Here is a 21,735-nt window from a genome sequence, read left to right as displayed (position 1 = left end):
TGAATGGGGAACCATCTCCCTGAAAAAACTCCCAGCCACCCTTCTTCTAGTGCTTGTATTTTCCTCCCTGAGAAACATTTCTTCGTGCTTTCCTTGGTGCCAACAGTGCAAAGAAGAACACGGTTTTATTCTTCTCTGCCGTGTGTTTCTGCTCGCTATTTGTTTTTGAGAGCTGAATTCCAAGCGCTTCTCTGGTAAAGGGAGGCTGTCTCTTTATTAATGCACTGTAATATCAAGTATATTAGCATCAAGTTCTCACTCAACTGTAAGTGTTACTTAGGGGTATTAATCAACTGCTGCTTTATTTTAATGTGCTAATTTGGGATTAATGAACATAAAGGCCTGATTTACAGAGAGGGTTTTGATTTGTAGCTTCCATTGTACCTTCCCTTCCATTTTCTGTTGCCACAGAACTCCAGCCAGATTACAGTTCCAGACTGAGTCGTATTCGTTACTTCTAAACATTAGTTACTTCTCCCTGGAAACATCTCTGTTCCTTCCGTCCATCCCAGTAGAGGCATTACGGAGGACGTGTCCTCGGATGGGGGTGATGGCCCTTGGCCGCTTCTTGGGTTCTGCATGGAGCAGAGTGCTGTGGCTGCTGCTGGAGGGAGTTTGGTGCTCGCAATAGGAAAGCCTTTTTCGGGGGAGCTCTCAGACCCGAGCAAAGCTGTGACAGCAAACTGAGACGTACCCGCTGAGGCAGGTTACTGGCAACAAGAGGGCTTTCAGGCAGCAGTGTGGGACGCTTGTGCAGACCCTGCCAGCCCGCTGCAGCGCAGGCAGCGCCTGCAATGGCTCTGTCCTCGCTGAAGGGGCGAGACAGATATTGATTCTTCAGAGACTCTGCATCGCTTGTATTTTAGCTGTTCATTAAACTTGGTTGCTTTTGTAAATAAACTTCAAAGGGTGCTACTCGTAAGCAAGGCAGGCAGTTAGGGGGAGAAAGCAAGTGGTGTTGGCAGTACGAACTTTTAACGAGAATGTCATCAAGAAGGTCCATCTCTCAACCAAAGGGGTTCAGAAATGCACTTTCCAGGACAGCAGCTGGCTTTAAATGCTGTAGAAATGCAGCAGAAACAGACCTGCAGATGGTAAGGCGCTCGGCCATCGCAGGGGTGCATTGCACAGGGCAGAGGAGTGCAATGTCTAGGGAGCTCAGCCGAGCTGAGATTTCCCTGTGTGCTGAAAGCACGTTCAAATGGCACTAGAGGGCTTTTTTTTTTGTGACTAGAAGGAGATTAGAGACCGTACCCATGATGTGCTTACCCTGCAGAAAGACTTGTGAGGTTTTTGGGAAGCAGGCCAGTTTTGTGTTTGGAGCTGTGTGTGTAAGCTTTACTGTACAGATGAGAATCCTGGTATTCCAAAATGCCACGTCCTTGGGACAGACGGTCCCTTCTGGCTCTTGGTCACAGGTCAGCCCAACCTGCTGCTGATGGAAGTGCAGTTTATGTCTGGGTCAGGTGTGGTGAAAAGCTTAATTAGGATTGCTTCCCAGTGGGAAATTTTTTGTCCTTTCTATGGAAATCTTTCAATCGTTTTAATTGTGTGTCTTTTTTTAACGTGTTTTTTGGCCTTAAGAGTTTTAGATCAGAAATTCTTATTACTGATTACCTAAAAATATAATTTAAAAAAAAAAAAAAGCCTGTTTTACAGTTTTTGACCAAAAAAAGAACCTTAACTCTTTCATTGAAAGTGTTTTTGAATTGTTGAGGTCTTCAATGGAAAGTGACGAAAAACATATTCTTGTAAACAGTGATAAGGATGGGAGTCTCCCCTTTCCAACCTGTTAGGGTACCAATGCTGGTGTAACAGCTTCACTTGCAGCTTCTGCTCCGACCTGCTGGCAGGGACAAAACGTTTACTCTTGGTGTCATTCACCCCAGGCAACCTGTGCTGTTCGAGCAGTTCAAGGTCTTACGGAGAGAACAATATTAAGTAAGTCTGAGTTTGCATCCTTTTTCTGATAAACTAGTGCAGAACGCACCCGCAAGCACTAATTCAGCACCTCAAAGCGAAGTGATGGGGTAGATAATTGTTCTGAATTCATAAAAACACGTACTGAGGGTAGGTGCCTTGCAGCAAGCAGCACACCCAGACCTGTCTCTGCCCACGCCCCGTCCTGATCACCAGCTCGACTCCTCCCGTAGGAGTCTTGAGGCCAGGCGTTGTTCAAGGGGAGACTGTGATCATCTCGGATGGAGACAAAGGGATTTCTGAGTACTTTTTTTTTTTTTGTCTTTTAATTAAACATATTTCATTTATTCATCATTCAACGTGATCTGATGAATAACTGTACCTGCCCTTTCTTAGTGTCTTTTATTATCATTAGTCTTTATGCTTTGTGTAACTAAGAAAATAATTAAGCGTGCTGTTTTTTATTTGCAACAGAGTTTGCCAAGATGGTAGTAAGATGTGTACAGTATATCATAATTTTATGGTGTCTCTGTAGCCATACAAAAGCAGTAGAAGAAAAATGCCATATAAACAACTACTCAGACAGAGTTTGAATGATCCAGTAATTTTGATTTATACTTTGCATTTCATGGAACTGTATTAGCAGTTAAAGTCTATGGTTAAATGATTCCCAGCACAAAATGAGTCAGAAATACAAAAGAAAGCTTACAATGTAAGATTTAGTGCTGGAGACTTTGTTTAAATCCAGAGTCTGCCTGTAAATTATAGTCCTGGTTGTCACTTTTAACTAACAATCCCAATCACTACAGCATAGCTGGGTAATTTGTCCAGTGTTTCTTTATGAGATGGTAAACCGCAGCTTAATTCTTATCTCTCTTCAAAGGCAAAGAAGACTCATCTCTTAGAGATAAAGTAATAGTGTGACCTAACGCTTACTTCAAAATAAACCTGGCTGCCACCTAATCATTATGCATAACACCAAGTCAAGATGCAACACTATGGGTTTTCTATATAAAGCAAGCACATACGGCGGTAGATAGTGAAAAATGACACAACTGCCAATGGGATTCAATAGTTAAAATGACTTGAAGAGGACAAATGGGGTTTATCCTTTCCTGGGGCAGCTGCTTTTTCTATTTAAAACTTTGAAAGTTTTGCTTCATGTTTTCCGCACTGTTGGCCAGCTTCCTTAGCCTACAGTTTTCACAGAGGCAAATAATACCTCATATAAAGGCCAACGACCCAGTCTAGAGCAGATAGAAATTAGTCTCTCTCTGTGGTAATTAATGGAACAATGCAGACTGGCCATAGAAGTAAACATTATTAGTAGTATTTTTTTGGTGGTTGTTGAAAGGGTAATTTTCCCAGAAGGGGTATGTGGTACAAGGTACAAGTGCTCCAAGATCAGCTCTATTAGAGGAGAACAACTGTTCAGATGTTTTGGTTATGTGTCTAGGTAGGACTCCTGTTCAGGACAGCATTAGTTTCATGCCCTATATTAGTTTGCTTACACATAGGACTTCAGATGCTTTAAAACTCTAAATTTAAGCTCCCAAGATGCAACAGTAAATTACTTTCTTGAAATCATCGATTGCAATAATATCACTTTTGCCCCAGTAGATCCTAAAGCACTTTGCAACCTGTACATCCTCACTGTCTCTGAAAAAGAAAACCAACCACCTTTGGAACAGAATATACCATCTGTTTAACAGGAGGCAACAGCACTATTAAACCTCCTTTGAGCAAGAAAAGCCTGTGGAGTAGGTATTCATTTGAAAAGACAGAGGACGTCTGGGTAGATATAACATGATTGCCCATGCTGGAATTCAGCCAGGACGCAAGGACGGAAACCCTGCTGCAATGGAAATCAGATGTGCTGCTGTGACTCTCGGTGCGGGGCTTTACCCCAGGATGCTGCGAGCACCGACTTTGCTCAAGTGCTGCCTCTCTGGTCCAGCAGTCCCCAGCCAGGCACTAATTGTCGCAGAAGCCTGTAATGGCTTTGAAGAAAAGTGAAGTGGCAGTCGTCAGCAGATCTGGGTCCCTAATGGTGTATTGACACAGCTAACCGTAAGGCCTCAAATGGAGGTAGTTAGGTCTGTTGGGTCCATGATCTCAGAATAATGCTGTTTCTATCACCTTTATTTCCATGGCGATCGCAAGGGCTCTTTGGGGACAGTTGTGATTGCATTGGAAGGACTGTATTGATTCCAAACAGCTGTCCAATTAAACAAAACAAATCATGCCAATCCATCCAAGGGGATCGATTGGCAGGGATTTGTTTTGCTGTCTTTTGGGTACAAGCATCCAGTTTTTCGAAGCAACCAATGTAGAGGGGAAGAGGAGTTCAGCAGCTCTAGAACTGAAACAGAGCTGTAATTTAATTCATTCAAGTTAAAACATCCCCTGTTGGGAGGTCTCTCGGATAGGAACAATTCCCTTGTACGTGAGCTCAGTCCTATGACTCTGCTCCTTGGAGAGGAGACGGCATGCATTAGGAAATTGTGTTCTAGGCAAAATCCCAGTAGATGGGGAAAATGCTTAAGGTTAAGGGATCTAAGCTACAGCACTTAAAAAGGTACCAGAACATCTCAGAAAAGTGTCATTTATTGATGTCTTGCAAGGAAAATGTTGATTCTTTTTTGTAAATTGCATTTTCCATCAAAACTCGCTGAGACCGAAAATCTACTTGTGACTGACAGGCGTTATGTGTTCCAGTTTGACGTGAATGTTTTGGCCGGTAGAGCTAGAGAATAGCCTAAGAATAATTACATAGACTAACACGTTTGTTGGGTGACAGACAACATCTTCATTTTACAGGCGAAGTTGCTTTTAGGATACTTTCTCCTGACTCGTCTTTCTTTCCGTAATGGGACGTTTACCACCTCTCGTTTCTCTGTGCTCCTCGGGGCTCGCTTTAGGACTGGACACAGCAACTTTTCCAGGACAAGAACAGTAGGAATTGGCCTCAAACTCCACCTCCAGCCTTGTGTGTGCATGACTTTGGAGCCCTGGTTCACGCATCACCCGGTCTCCTTAAATGTCACAGCGCGACTCCTACTGTAAACAACTGACAGCACCCGCGTCGCTCTGCAGCTCGGAGCGGCCTGCCGGGGAAGGAGGGGGCTGCCCGGGCCTCAGCCCTCCGGGGCTCCGCAGCTGCGTCAGACATTCCAGTTCCCTCTAGGTGACTGTCACTGCCGCTAACGGTGGTGTGTTTCCAGTGACACTGACGCCCTCGGATGCTCCCAGCCTCTGCCGGCTTCCTCTTCATTTGCAGCTTCTGAAAGGCTGAAAACCACCCTGCTCTTCCCCAGCCCCAGCAAAAATCTTCTCGTCTCTCATAGGAGCAGAGCCCTTAGGGACGGGGGATGTCCCTGGCTCTGCACAGCCCGTACGGACCAGGGTTATTCCTGATTCTGCTCCAGCTGGCACAGGGCAAATCTGGAACAACTCTTTGGCGTGGCTGTAGAGGAAGTAACAGCAAAACCAGTTTTGTACCACCCAGGGTCTGGTCCTGCAAGCCTCCTGCCTTGCACGCTGTGAATGTGTATTAGTGACTACCAAAACACTTGAAACGCATCCCAGAGCTAATTTGTTGCAAAGGAAGGATGGCAAGTGGGGAACTGAAGGGAATAAAGGCCAAAATATCTAACTAATATGCAGAGGGCAGAGTTAATCCACTAGGTTAGTGTAGCAGAAGAGAATAATGTCTAACATTAAGGGAGTTATTTCTTAGCCTGATGAATATTGCCGTGAAAGCATATGGGTTGGAAGAGACGTGCTCTAATGACTTGCTGATCCTTGTTTTGCACGGTTCCATAGAAATTGCAGACATGCACAAATTCTAGAGTCAACATATTACTGGGCAACAAAAAAAAGCCAGAAATGGCAGTTTCCTTAGGTGGAAGGTAGGTTTACACATGTCACAGCTGGCATCCTTGCAAATACAATGGCTTTGGTGGCAGTTGTCCGCTAAAATTAGCAGATGGGTAGCGAGAGAAGAGAATCCAAAACTAAGTAGTCTGTGTGAGGGCACCGCCGCAAGATCAAATATAAATCCCAGAAATACGGGACAGGAGATGCCCGTGGAAGGGCGGGGTTCCTAACAGAGTATGGAGCAAATCGTGCTTCGGGTGCTGTGTCTGGCAGGTATGAGCCATTAATACTTCAAAAAAACATGGCTGTTTTTCTGGTTCCCATTTCTTAGGTGATTGCCATGTATTCTGTGTTTGGGGCTGACACAGCACTTGTTCACCCCGGTGGTCACCAGCTTCAGGGGACTGTTTCGGACAGTATTTGCCAGGCCTAGAAGCGGGTAGTCGCAGAGTATTGCCGGTGCGTGATAAAAAGGCTGGTTTCAGTGCATTCTGGGAAACTCTGGAAGACTTTCAGCAGAAAATAAGGTAGGCTGAGAAATGGCAACAGATTCATGAGCTAGAAATAATTGAGGTAAATCCTGGAGCGTTTCGGTTCCCCTTCTTCACTCTGTTTTCAAACAGAATATTCTGCATGAAGAATTGTGAAAATGCAGCATGTGCTGTGAGGTTTTAACTGTCTCTTCAGATCATAAAGGGAAAGAAAAGGAATCCTGGTATTGTTGATGGTTTAGGAGAAAGCTAAATACAGCACAGGAAGAAAAAGGCTATACCTTAAAAATTAATTGTTCAAGTGCCAGGTCATTGTAGAGTAATGCACCGTGAAATTATGTTATTCTCCAGGAGAATTTCCATAAAGTTTAACACTCCATGACACATTCTTTTTCTATTGAAGTTAGTTAAAAATAGTATATAAAAGTCCTCAGTGTGCGGGGAGAGCGTAAGTCTCGTTTGAAACAAAGCATCAGCAGCAGGACCGCGCCGGGAGGGGACGCGAGCCGGCTGCGCCGTGCTACCACGCAGACCCTGGCACCGCGGCAGAAGCCATAAAACCCTGCCCGAGCGATCTCACCGAGCGAGAGTGCTGAAGGAGCCATTAGTCTTGGTGTATTTTTACTGTTATTCACATTGGGATAATGAGATTATTGGAATATTTTTTTTTTCTAATGAGAATGAGACGGAATACCTTGGTCGCTAAATGATTTAGTCACAGAGGAAAGCTATTAGTCTCTACTTGATTGCTGTCAAATGGTGGAAAATTGGAACATTATACTGATATTTCTTGTGATGGGCCATATTTTTCCTGCTTGTTCGGTGTCATATGAGATGGTAGAAATATTTGTCGAAAATATGTGGTTCTTCATAAGCTTTACAGTGAGGAAAACAGATACAGGTCTAAGGGCTGGCAGGTGGAGGCTGGCCGGGGAGGCGAGCGGAGAGCTGCCAGCCTCCTGCTGTGAGCATGGAGCGGGGAGGGGATCGGCTTGCCTGCAGTGTCTGCGTGATAGGAGCACCGTGATGGTTTCCACGGGCTGGACTCGATCTGAATTCATGGCAATATTGACTTCCGAAGGGCATTTCTAAATAAAAGTGTTTGCTTATTTTGCAAAGCAGCACACCAGGCAAGCATCTGTTTATTTACATGTTTTATTTGTGTGACAAGTGCGGCCTCCTGGAGACTGGGAGGCCATTTGAATCATATCTGAAGTGACGATTTTTCTTAAAAAAAATTTCTTCTGGACTGACTGTGTAGGTGCTAAGCCTTGTGACGCTCCCATGAATAAATATTAACTCCCAAGCTTTTTATTGGCACACGTGCCAAAGCCCACAAGGTTTTCAAGCAGTAAAATGGAGAGCTGACTAGGCAAGAGGTTCTGATGGCCACAAGTAAGAAGGACCTTGGCTGAATGGTCAGTCTCCTCCTGGTAGAGGAATAAAATCTAAACAGGGAAAGAAATAGCCTTGCATTGTATAGTTAACATCTGGAATTTTTGCCTTTTTAAAAAAAGTCTTAAATGACTGAAATAAAATGTTAAAAGTGCCTAAAGTGATTGATGGACTTCTTTTAGGAGTTAGGCTTTCAAAATTATCATGGTGCTCTTGGAAATACTGCCTTGGCAGCTATGAACAGGAACAGAGTGCTTCTGAGTACTACGTTCCTCCTTTTTATTTCTTTTTTACTCCTTTAAGCTCTGCAGATGCAGCAGTTTTCTGGCAGGAGATGATGGGCCAGAACTGCTAACCAGCTTCTAAATGCAAGATTAATTATAAGTTGGTTTTATACATGGCACTGCTCAAGAAACTGTGGAACAGACTTGCTGGGCATTAGGGTTTGATCCAAACTTCAGCTGTGGTGGAGCAGGATGGGCTGCAGCTGCTGCCCCGACTGGGGCCCGGCGGGTCGCATCACGTCCCTGCCAAACCGACTGATAGGAAAAGGCAGCCTGAGCTATTCTGCCTATGGAGACTCAAATGCTTGTGCAAGTCAGCTGGCTGGCTTTCTGTGGGAAGTAATAGGCCATCAGAAATGAAAAAATGTTCTCACCCAGATGTGAGCAGAGCTTATGAGACCTGCAGCATGGGAGAGCCGGTGCAGCTCCGTCTGGTGGGTGGGAGAGGGTCCCTTCTGGACCATGGCTGATGGTCGATGTTGACTGGTTTGTTGGCTTTTACTAAGCAGACTGGTAGGAAATCACCGTGACCGGCACAACTGTGAAACCCACAGCACCGCTGACAGCAGGCTCACGGTTTGCAGGGAAACTTCACTGTGGAAAGAAAGTAAAACTCTGCGGGCTCTCCCTGCTCAGCAGCAGGAGAATCTGCTCGTCATCACCAGGCATCGCCCCGGAGCGCTGACCTCCCTCGTCCTGGCCCTTGATGGCGTTGTGGTAAAACTGCATGGTAGCAACAAGAGAGAGATGGGGAGAGGGCATGACAAGATTGGTTTTGGAAGCAGCAAAACAACTTGAGTGCTGCAGGTTTGGCAGCAGGACCGTACAGCCCAGAGCCTGCTCGGCGGGGAACGGGTCAGGTTGGGGTGAGGAGGAGTGTGGTGCAGCCGGTGTCGGTGGTGCAGACAGGCGGACGTTCTCCATTTGACTCTCCAGATGGACTAGCTCCAGATTGTTTAGCAGAATTGAAACCCCTGACTATTTCAGACTTCCTTATTTACCTTTGTTGCCTCTCTCCCTCCTTTCCCCTGCAATAAATGTCTGTTTTATTTATTCAAGGCTGCACCCCACTGCCCCTAAATCACCAAACTCTTGTGTCGCACAACAACAAAGCAGAGCTGCTTGCAAAGACAATTTCCAGCTCAAGAGGACCATATGCTACAACAGCTGAATTTTAAATGAAGGGTTGTTTTTTTTTTCCTTTTTCCCCCAACCTCTGTTGTCATTCTGCACTAATCTTTCACCCTGGCAGGGAGTCATCACAAAGAGTTAGCGGTGAAGCTAAAAGGGAAGGCAGAGGGCTGCTTTACAGCACCTTGGGCTGGTTCCCCATAGCACTCACCTCTTCTAAGTGTGTATCCTTTAGCAATGGTTTACTGTCAACGAATGGGAAAGAATTTGGGTTTAATTCAAGGGTTTTTTTCCTCTCTTATTATAGCACCATTATTGGATCTTCTATGAGCTGTGAAGAGCCTTAGCGCTAGGACTGGGGATGCTGGGAGGAAAAGCAGTAATAGAGGGGGGAAAAACAGTGTGACAAAACACTTCTGGTCCATTTTGGAATTAATGATTTTCAGAAGCTATCAATTACATCCCTTAACTGGGGAGCACAGATTATAAAGAGGAATATAATTAGTGGCAAATGCTGTGAGATATATAAAGACAAATAGGGGAGTGGGATGAATGGGAGCTCATAAATTTTATTGAGAACCACATTTGGATGTAATCATTTATTACTGGGGGTCCCTTGAAGTGATTCCAAAATGCAGGTTGTGCACACTGGAGCAGGAGAGAGGTCACTCCCATTACTAAATCAAGTGTAAGAGATTATTGATTCACAAAGAAAAATTGGTGTGTTTTAAAAGTGGAAATAAATGGACTCAGTGCAGTGTTCCCTCTTTGCTATCAAGTGGCTCTGTATAGGTTTGCGTTTGGTCCCCCGTGGTGCCCCGTCGGCATGATTAAATAGCTTTCTCCCCCATAGACTGTACTTTCTACTTTTCCCTGGGCCTGGGTAGAGGTTTGCTAGCAGGCAAGTGGGGATCTGCCGTAGCTTGCAAAATATGAAAATAAGTGAACCTGTGGATTTCCTTTCAGTTGTGGACCTCAAAACATTGTCAAGATAAGGTGTATAAGTTTTCCTTGCTGGTTTACAGATGGTGGAGTAAAGGCACAGAAGGGTGTTAGGAGACAGCATTATGTTCATGGAGATCTGGAGATCTCCAGCAAGGTCCTGTCCCCTCTCGCTTGTGCCAGCTCATCTCTCTGCATTCCTGGCACCTTTGCTGGGTGACTGGTAGAGACACAATATCCCTCCCAAACTGGCTTTTTTCCAAGGAACATACCTAATCATTATTAATGACAGAAAGGTGACCTATAGGCTTCCAAATAAAATCCATTTTTAAATCTCCTATTTTCCCCCCAATCCTTCAATCTAATTAGGCTCACATCAGTATATTATTACAGAATGTAATCATTCCTTTCTTCTAATAACATTCATGGATAATTTTATTTCTCATTTTCAGCCTCCTACTCCTGTGGTGTAATTAGTGTCTCTGGCACCTCGTGATGCTCAGAATGAGTTGCAGCTGCTAATTGCTAATTGAAAAATTAGAAACTCGGTTAGAAAAAGGATCTAATTAAAATGAAATTAGATAAAATCCCTTCAAACTAGTTTCTTCCTCTTTGCTTTTTCCCCCAGTTTTGCGATCACAGAGCCATTAGCACTTGCCAATTACATTAAATTGTTAAACACAAATACATTTTTATTTGACTTCTTACAATAACCTTTCATAGTGAGAGAAATGCACATTTATCAGGGAGGCTGTGAGTCTCTCCTACCCTAAATTTCAGCAAATTGCCTACTGATCTTTGCTGCCCTGGGTGTAGGCCGTGGCCTGGCGTTATCCTCCCTGTCACCGGGCAGAACAGGACTGCCCCGGTCCTGCGGGAATATCATGCAAGCAATCCCTGTACGTACAAAAGATCTTTTAGCAGATGCCCAGCCTGTGGTTTGGGAGGTGCCCATGGCACCTGATATCTTCCTGATATTAAACTAGGAGGCGATAGGTTTCTGGTGCCGCTCCGGTGGTCCTGCTTTGTGTTTCTGCTCTCGTGCGCCCACCCGCCCTCGCTGTTCAGCCAGGCTCCCGACGCGCACAGAGAGGGATGCTCCAGCTCCGAGCCAGCCCAAACGAGGGAGGTCAAGTGCTGGAAAGAAGCACTCTAATGTGGAGCAGTTATTGCTGTGGCAGGTGCAAAAAATAAAGATTTAACAGTAAAGCTGCAGATAGTAAAATGTGGGCAGACCTACTTGCAGTGGAGAGAAATATTTTGTGGGCTGGAACGTAGCCCAGATAGGCGACTGGTAGCAGCCCGTCGCTGGCCTCCCGCCCTGACCTCTGTGTAACCGTCGGGTCGTGACACAGAACCACACGGGGTTTTTCATAGTCCAGTGGCTGCACGTCATCACCCTCCTCTTCATCAGGGATGTGAAACTCTTCCCAATCCATGCAGACCTGCTGCTCTCTCTGCTATTTACTGCGCACTTTTACAACCATAGTCCTCTTGTTTGCCTGACTGGGAGGTCTGTATAATGTTTGATAGTGGCAGTGGAGAGGTGGAAACGTATGAACTGCCTCATTCTAACTACGGGGGAAGTGCCTCTCTGATTTGCCTCTGACATTGACTCAGAGAGGACTATACAGCGATCATAATTATTAATGCTAATGGGACCATTCACACGCTTAGAGTTAAGCACGCACATAAATCTTTTCATGGTCCGAGCGATATGATGTATACAGGATAAGATCAGGTTTGTAGGCAGACGTAATATCTTTTATTAGCCTAATGAGTGGTTAGGAAAAACCGGCAAGTGCTCGTGCACGGGAGCCCTTTGCAGCGTGCACAGCGCTCAGCACTGGTTATAGGTGCGTTCCTGTGGGAATCACTGGGAACGAAACCTTGGGGAGCGTTTTAACTCAGTCCCTACAGACGTCCGTATTGGGACTCCAGCGCAATACGGGTTCAGTGTGCAGCGAGTGCAGCTCTAGTGCTTAAAGTGAAGGCTAAGTGCTGCTTGGGCTCCATGTGGGATTTAAGTTGTATTCAAAACCACCGTGATTTTTAGGCGGGGACCAAACCCAGCCGCCCAGCAGTGCCCGAAAACAGATCCTGCCAGCACGGGGAGCCGGCGTCTGGCACAGTCTGCTTCAGCGCAACCCAGCCAAAGTAATGAAGAATTGTAGCCTTCTGGCGGCTGCTGTTCTGATGAAACTGAAAGTATTTTCCTGGTTTCATTTTGTGCGCAAAACCAACATGTTTTCAGCGGGCTGTGCGGGATTCCTCCCTTGCCTCCCCCTGTGCCCCGTAGGGCTGTGAGAATCCTTGGCAGCAGCGTGAGCCCCGGGGCTGTCGGGGGCTGCCTGGGGATCAGCCAGGCTGCGTGGCTGACTCCACCTTTGTGCTAGCCTTACCTGGCTTCACCTGCACTCCTGTGCCTTTCTCCTTCCTTTTAAGATTGCAAACTCCCCTCGTGTTTTGGAGCTTTCCCGCTACGCCCAGGTGTAAGGTGCCTGCTGTGGTGCTGAGTGTTTGTCCACACTCTGATGTTTCCCTGAGAAGTTTAACAAATGGCTTAGAAAATGTAATGGAGACGCAGAAATCAATAATTTAAGGGCGGGAAACATAGAAATCATGAACCAAAGGAGAATATAAAAATGTGGTGCCAACTGTCAGTGTGTCGAAAACTTTATAGGACGTGGTTATAGAGCTCACAGAGAAAAGAAAGCAGAGGAAGAGTTAATCTAGTCTAGAATAGGGCTTCTGATGGCAAATCTTTCTAGCTGTGGGCTAGTAAACTTCATCTAGATAGATACTGTAATGCTCTCATCTGGGAATCCTGCCCTTGACATAATTAATGCACAGACATGGTTGTCTTCTGTGCCAGTGTTCTCCATCTGTCGGTGCGGAAGAGCGCTTGCTCGCAGAGAGGAGCGGGCCAGGAGGATAACAAGGTGTTCTCGCCGCGAGAGGAAGCGGAGGGGATTTTGGAGCACCACGCCGAACTGGGAAACCTGACAGGAGATAATTTGCATTTTTGCTTTCTCCCCTCCCACACTGGTTGTTTCTCTGAGAGTTAATACTAAATAAGCGTGTGGTCGTTAGGTATTTTCAGGCACCAACTGAATCGGGCTGTTCGGTGATAGCAAGTGCTTGGGGACTGTGTTTTACACTATGTATACCCTCTTCAGTGAGGTGGTAAAATGTGGCAGATGGACAGGTCCAGGCACCAGAGAGCAAGTTACTGGTGTAAACTGGACAGGAACAACATATTTTTGTACCAGAAGGGAATTTTGCTCTGCCTGATACCGTGAGTCCATCTGTCTCGCCAGGACACACTCCTCCTGACGCGCAAGGCATGCAGGAGGTTTCAGGGAATTCGTTCTTTGGGTTTTCTGAGTCCTTGGGCGCTGCAAACAAGGAGATCAAAATGTCATATTTTATTGGGGTGTTTCTAAGGCAACAGTTTCTGTCCACCAACTCTGACTGGGGCTTCACCCAGCTGAGCTCAGACAGATCTCCCCTTGCCCCCCACGTGGTAGGGAGCTTCTTGCGTGCCTGTCCTCTTCCCTCTGCCGAGGGATAACTGGTGCCTGCACAGGTATTTTGCAAAGTCAGCAAGCAAACACCAGCGATCTCATCGCTAACATAAAGGGAAGATACAAACCGATATGCATTACATAGGGAGGTCACTGGTGGGAGACTAGAATTGTGCCATCCGTCTCTGTTGTATCCCGAACAGCGATACAAGATAAACGCATAGCACGCTACTTTGATGGATGGTTTCTTTCTCAATTCAAATACCCTGTAAGAAGTTTTCAATCCCCAATATTTTTGCAACTAAGACAAATAGCAAAAATAGCCAGTGTATATACAGGCAAACAGACATCACTCTGTGTAATACTTTAGGGCTTCACCAAATGTACTCAATTTGTGTTATCTGATGTGAGAGGCGCCGTCTGCGGGCAGCGTGTGAAGGAAGAGGAGGGCATGGAGGGCACAGATCTTGAAGGAGCGTGGCCCTAAGCTACTTCATGCTGACGGTCCTCGGTCTCAGTGCAGTGGGTTATTCTGCTAATTACAGACCTTGTCTCCCGTGTCAGCATAGCTTAGCAGGGAAAGGAGCAGCACTTGGGTAGTGTGCTTCCCAAGGCTTTTTCAATTTCTTTTCTAACTACGGCAAACAAAGTCTTAGAGAGCTGTTTCAAGGTTACAGAGGACTTTGGGATGAAATGAGAGAGAGACAGAACCGGAACATCATCTGGATTTTTATTGCCTTCATATGCAGTTCTCACTTTACAGCTGACATTTTATATACCTTGTAGTATTTTACTACTTATTATATAACTATTATATGCTTATTATATCATCTGTCATATATACTATTATATTTAATTATTCTATTATTGATCTGCTCCATTTCCAGAGGTGTGAGCATAAATAACATCCCAGTCATGGTTTTTGGAATATAAGGACAGTACTAACAAAACAACAGTTATGTGGGCTTAGATATATATGATCACACAGAGGTTACTACCTTTCTGTCAAAACTGGAATTCAAACCTGTGGTGTACCTGATACATATTTTGTTTTCATCAAAAGGAGTTTACTTGGTGTTGGCCTAAATTTAGTGTAAAAATGGCTCCTTTGCCCTCAGTGGGAAAGTTCTTGTTGACTTTAGTGGAGCCAGAGCTTGTAGCAAAAAAGAAAGCAAAGTGGGTAAAGTGTGCCCTGAACACAAGAAAAAAAAATTATATATAAAGGGGTAGAAGAAAGAAAGAGACGGACTTTTTTCAGCCAGCAGATTTTGCTATGTGAAGCTTTACCTGCCCGAACATTCAGACTGAACAATCACAGAACAGAGTTAAGCATCAAACAATTTGCAGACAGAAAGCTTTGCAGGTTAGCTGGTTCCTGGCTTTTGCAGAAAATAATCTGCCATACCAAATATTGGTAGCCTTCTGTGATCTGTGTTAGTCCCCTGTTCTGATCATCCAGAACAAGGTGAGCAAAGTAAGCAGTTACGGGAAGAAGCGTGCAAACAATGGAATTCTTCATTACCATTTAAAAAGATACAGATATACAGATATGTATATTCTACTGATTTTATTTTTTTATGTATATATATAAACACATAGAGAACGTTGTTGTCACATTCAATTTGCAGTGCACTGGAGCTCTGTAATGGTGAATGGCAGTAAAAAGGAAAGGGGCAAGAAAGGTTGAAGAGATGTATATAATCATGCTGAAAAAGACTTTTTAAAGCCCTGAGGCTTCTGCGATGGGATCAACAAACGAAACGTGGTTGTGTATGTAGAGAGGATGGAATGAGGAGAGCATGATTAAAAAGGACAGATCTTTTGTTAGAGGTTACTGATCCACTGGAAAAGAAAGATTAGTTGGAAAAAAAAGTGCCTAGAAGGGCTGAGTATATGAGCACTGCCCTCAACCCCACTCACATCCACCGTTCTTTTCAGTTAAGTTTTTGAATTTAACATTCAGCTGTTTCCAGTTGACTCTCATGGATCCGAAGCATGCATTTTTGAGTAAATAACCACGTACAGCCATTCCTGGGAACTGCTGTGCATTAATTCCCATGCTCGCTCTCTGTCTGAGCTTGCGCGTGTGCATGCTGACTCTCAGCAAGCTGTGGATGCTAAGCGTACGTATAGATAATGTTTCCTGCACAAACACACGTGGCGTAAACGTTTCTAGGTGTACTAATATATACACAAAGCTGCTTCTTTCTTCTTAATAGGTGAGCCAAGATTGATTCAAGCCATATTCTTCCCCTACTAAGACAGACTGTGTCCATTCTGTACCTATATAGACATACAGCTACTATATAAAATGTCTCTGTCCTTAATAATTCTGAAATCTGATAAACACTTCTCAGCACGTCTTTCAGTACAGGGGAATCTGTGTATGTATATAGGAATCAGCAAAGTCTGCCTGAAGACATGTCAACTTTCCCAGTTACTGTGGCCAAATACTCCTTATTTGGCACTGATGGCAAAGGAAACATATCTGATAATTGATGATATTCAGAATCCTGAGCCAGGGGCTGTATACCAGCCTCAATAAGGAAAGCACGCAGTAATGATCTCAATTAAGTAGGGGAACCAGGTAGAACTGGCAAAATGAGATTGCAGGCGGAAAGTCAGAGTGATGAAGTCAGATGCTGACAAAATATGTACAAATTGCAAAACTAATAATGAAAATTCATGCTCAAGCTGTCAGGAGGACACCAGCCATCCTACATTACTCCAGGAGTGCAAAATGAGCTGCTAAGGAGGTCACGCTGCTCTATAGCAGTTGTCTGTTATCGTGTGTCTCGGCTCAATTCTCCAGATGCAGAAATACTTCCCAAGTTCAAATGAGTTCTCAACTTCTGAATTTGCCCTTAGGCCTGTACTGAGTGAAAGCTGAAATTGTGGTGATGGCATGACAGGGCTGCATATGCCTTGGATTTGCAATCCTGACATACTCTTGTTCTATTAAGAAATACAGCCCTGAACAGATCAGCGTCTCCGGATGCACTCGGGCTTTTCGCTGTGCAAACAGTTCAAACCAAATCTATTATCTGTAAGCTTCAGAGGCACTGTGTGCACGGGGAGTCTGTAGGATGTAGGAGAGCAAAAACAAACAAAGAAAAGGTATTTTAGGCATTCGAATCTCAGTTTCAACAGATGTAACTAATAAGCGTTTGAAAATTGTGTGGGGAATTGGAATGCTCCCCTGGTATGGAAAGCATCCCTCTCAAAGGGCAGCAGTAAAGCCAGGGTAACCCTAAATGATCCTATTCTTTTGTAGCTCTTCCTATAAAATAGCTTTCTCTTTTCCTTCCCTCCGTCCCAGCAGATCCACCCTCATTAATCCAGACTCAGCAGAGGCTGGTGGCATCTTCCTGCAGCGGGCAGCAGCGCAGCGGTGCGGTGGTGCGTGGTGCGCTGGCAATAGTTAGCATCGGAAGAGAGAAACTCTGCCCCCGATCTAAGTGCAGTTGTCAGTGGCAAAACAGACACACGCCTTTCCCTGAGAAACGTAGCAGCAGGCAAACAGTTAAAAATGGCTATTTTTGGCAATAGAACTAAGAACAATCATGCAGGTGCTTTTTTTTTTCCCTATTTAAGTTGTGAAGCAGATTGTGTTGGGCATTGTGCTGCTCCTGACTGTTAAGCTCAGCTCCAATGACAATAGAAGAGTAAATGTACCAGCAAATTGTTATCTCAACAAGAGTGCCACAAGGTGATATTTTCAAAGGGCCAATATTTTGATAAAATATGACCTTTTAACGTTATGACAACCAACGACTGGTTCTTAAGGTACACATATAAACAAGACGTGAAGTGTTTCACTCAGAGACAGTTTTAAAAGTTACCAGAGAAATTTTACTTGTAGATTTGATGGTGACTTCCCGTAAAGTAAAGCCGGGATCAGAGAGCACTGACTCCCAGGGTCCTTAAGGAAAAAGGATTAACATTGATTTTGAGTGCTTTGGCTTTTTCTCCTAGTGCTGGGTCTCCTTAGCAGCATCTCTTGTCTTGAAGACATTACTTATCGAAGCGGGTCAGGGTCGGCGCTACTTTCAGAGTAACTGATATGAATAATAAAATAATGGAGCACACCACAGGAATGCAACCAACTTCCAGCACCTGGTTTTCTTTTTATTTATTTATTTTTTTCTAAATTAATACAGCTGAAAAACAACATAGAAAGTAATGGCTGTACTGGCGGCATAAGATCCGAATAGGGGTGGTGTATCTGTTCTTTCAGTTTTAATATGTAAAACTATAACTGTTCCTGTTACTGGCAATCAAAGAAATAGCCAAATATGATTTAGCCACTATGATGTGTGACAGCTCTTGCTAGGAACAGGAGGGAGTAACTAGAGTCGCTGGTGTGGAGGCAGGAACACTGCAGGGAGCAAAGTTGTCCTGGTTAAAGCAGCAGCCTTGCGCTCCAGCTTCAGTCTCCTGTCCATATCCAGTCCCCGCCCGTTTGGCCTATTACGAGTTAAATGGTTTTTGTGCGTAGGGCCTGTTTCTTAGCAGCGTTTCCTGGCACAGGGGATTTCGATCTTCGCGCGGGGGTTGGAGAGGTGAGAACGTGGGGTTCAAAGCACCGGTAAATGCTAGGCTAATTTAATGATAGAATGTTCTTTAATATTAATTTAATGTAATAACTCTTTTCACATGAGAATCCATAAATGTTTTACAAACATTTGATAACTTAATTTCATGCTGTACCGTGGTGGAAGTTCATGAGGATCATTTCAACCGTCATCAAAGTACAACCTGTCCTAGGAAGGCATTTATTAAGGACGTAGAACAACTCTGTGCTGCTGAAAGGCAGAAAGGAAAGACACCACCTTGTTCAACTGCGTGGCAGAGTGAAGTCAAGCAAATTGTTGTAATTACCCCCACTGAAATCATCATGGATATTGGTAGCTTTGGTGAACAGTTCACAGTATGCGTTCAAATCAAGCCTTTCTTTCCATGCCTTTCTTTTTTCATTTGGGGGCTGTTCTTCCTCTAATGGTTGAATCTCTGAATTCCTTGAACAGTAATTCACGTAGATGTATTTGTGGCCTATTAGTACAGCTACAGAAAAGCTATCCTGCTCTTTGGGCAGAGCTGCGTATTTTGTTCCTCACGATTCTTCCTTGTCCTTTACTCCACCGAAACTATCGAGTAGGTGCTGTTCCTCGAGCACACTGTGCAGAATCAAGCCTTAGGTGAAGTCTGTGCCGGCGTGATACAGCAAGGCTGTGCGGTGGGAAGGTTAGGAGTGTTGTTCAAAGCACACCGGAGGAATTATAAGATCCTAGGCTGGCTTCCAGCTTTAACATAAAGATATCAATTTATCCTCATTTTCCCTAGGCTGGCTCAAAACTTGTAGCTTTAATAAACACAGGAGCAGTGCTGTTGTGTCTTTAGGCACTTAACATTAGATGCAGGTAGCTCTGTTCAAGCAAGAGTGCCTCGAACACTGTACCAGCCAAGAGATAAATTGCAAAACAGCGTTTTGTTTGCGGTGACCGGTATCCACTGCATCCTTCACTGGGTTAACTCTCCGTTTAGACTGAAAACAATGTTGTGTTGTTATACTTTGTCAAGCATGTTGGATAATAACACAAGATACCAGTGATGAAAGAGGTACTGGGCACAGACTCGGAAGATGGGCAGACGTGCGAGGAGTCTGTGCAGAAGAGGCAGCTGCAGAAAACAGCCATAAGAACAGAATAGAGAAAGTTATTTCAGTGGCCAAAGTTCTCCATTTTGATCATTTTGGCAGCTGTTCCTCTTCACTGGAAGCTGGCTGCTTCTGTTTCACTAAGTTGTAATTGTAATAAATTGTGCTTGGGCAAACCTGATTTAGCGTTGAAGTTAGCCCCTCTTCGAGCAGGTGGTTGGACTAGATAATCCCCGGAGGACCCTTCCAATCTAATTTTTTTATGATTCCATGAAACACATGATGTTGTTTGCGACTGACTTCTCAACTGTGTGTGAACATGCTTATGGATATGTATTTCTTTTTTCCTGAGTATTTCTACCTGAGACTTAAAGTGGCTTTCTGGAAATGTTTGCACAAGTAAATCCAATCCCAATAACCACTTACAGGGAATGGAGAACAAAAGGGGAAGGGGCAGGGGTGATGAAAAGTTAATTTAAACATGCAGACTAATATTTACAGAACAGCTGTTGCAGTATTTACCCAGCTTTACTAATTATGGGCCAGAACCTGCCCCTGTTGCTGACAGTGAATGGCTCCGTGCGTCCACGTTGGTCCGACGGACCGTGCAGGTGGGTGCTGCCGGGGTCGGGAGGCGCAGCGCTGGCTGCCCGCAGGGTCCCGCTCCGGAGCCCCATGGAGGGAGCTAATGGGCTGCCGGGGATTTCAGCGGGCTCTGAATGTTGTTTCTCTGAGCTGTCGTTGACTGACCACCTCTTTCTGGAGGATGCAATCCTTTATGTGTTTGTGGTAATTTGCCTCAACAGTGACTCGGAGAGGAAAGTGCAAAATTCTGAAAACTTCAGCACTTGGGACATTTTGAAAATCTGTCCTTAATTATCAAATATGAACAGCTGGGCACAGTGATCTGATCTTGTCTGGGAGTCTGAGTGGGTATGGGAGAGTTGGGTTTGCACCCTTACATCCTCACTGACTACATGCAAGGAGGGGTTGGAGGTCTGCTCTTAGGTGGACGTTCCCATCCTCAAAGGAAAAAGCTACAGACCCTTGAGGCTGAACGTGTGCGGCACACCTGGGAGTCCTGACGGTGACCGTTTGACCCGTTAGGCTCTCAATGGATGTATTTGTGGATTTCTGTGCCTAGAGCATTGCACAGGACTTTTACGCTCATGAATAAATAAATAATAAATAGCAGAGGCATATGGGAGAACTCACAGCACATCTCCCACTTGATGTTCAAGAAAAAAATTAAAATATCAGAAGATAAAGACGGCAAGGGACCCCTGCAGGGAAAGCCTCTTTGTCTAATGACCTTTCTAGGTCTATGATAGCAAATACAATAGCCAAACCTCATAAATCATAGTTCAGGAAAACATCCGGAGGGCACGCTTTGACACTGTTTGCATATTCAAATGTCACCCCACTCATGAAAGAAAGACAAAATGTTTTTTTCTCTCAAAAATGTCAGCACAGGCTGGATTAGAAAAGATAATTCAGAAGTACTTCCAGAGAATAATTACCACTGTCACCTACCTGCAATGTAGTTAATGAATGGGAAGAGGGTTTTTTATTAGAAAAAAAATTATGATTATTAGAGTAATTAATCAGCTGCGTGATGACAGCTTCCCTGAGAAAATAATCTCCAAAGGCCAAGTAGCTACAGTAGGGCATTTTGTTGATAAAGCACCAGAAGTGCAAAGCATTCTTCTACCGTTAGATGTGAAAGTGCTTCTATAGGTGGAATTACATTATGTCCTAAGTACCTATGGATCTACTGCACTTTGTGAGCTAAAAGATTCATTATCTCATTGGTTAAATGCAAGAAAATTTCATAAACTTCTGATCTCCCCCAAATAAATAACACTTTCTTTTCTCCATCCTCTTTGTCTTATCTATTGAAGCCTCAGCCCAGGGAAACAATTAAGGATCTATTTACGTCTGCAGATCTGTACGTGTTGCTCAGCCTCCCCCGCTAGCACAAAGGGATTTCTCCATCCTGGAAAGCGAAGGTGTAAAGGGACGGTGTGGCCCCTCTGATCTGGTGAGCAAGGGTAAATAGAAACCAGCCATGGGCACAGCCAGGCTAGGAACTTCCTGAGGACGTGGAGATTTCCAAACTTTAGGAAGGCCAGAGAACACTCTTCTTGGCTTCTCACTTTGAGACATGAAGGCAGCAAGCAGAAAAATAAAACAATAGAAAAATGGAGAAGAATTTGGCGAAACTGCTGCAGTTCAGCACAGGCAAATTTGGGCTGCCGGCGGTTTGCGCTCGGGCTTCAGTTACAGACGCTGAGCTCAAATGCAGCAGCTCCCTCAAGGTCCTGTCTCTCGCAAGGACATGCACAGCAGTGACAGTCCCCAGAGCCTTCCCCTCTCTCCTGTCCCCCCTCGCAGAGGTCTTGTCCCAGTGCCAGGAGCCAGAGGAGACTTTTTTCCTCCTCGGAGCTGGATGGAAATAGAAAGGGGCCTCCAAGGCAGGAGCTGACTGGAGTCCCCTGGGCAGGACACTC

Source organism: Platalea leucorodia, assembly GCF_965183815.1.
Source record: "Platalea leucorodia genome assembly, chromosome: 19".
NCBI lineage: Eukaryota > Metazoa > Chordata > Aves > Pelecaniformes > Threskiornithidae > Platalea > Platalea leucorodia.
Note: the sequence above shows the minus strand (reverse complement) of the source record.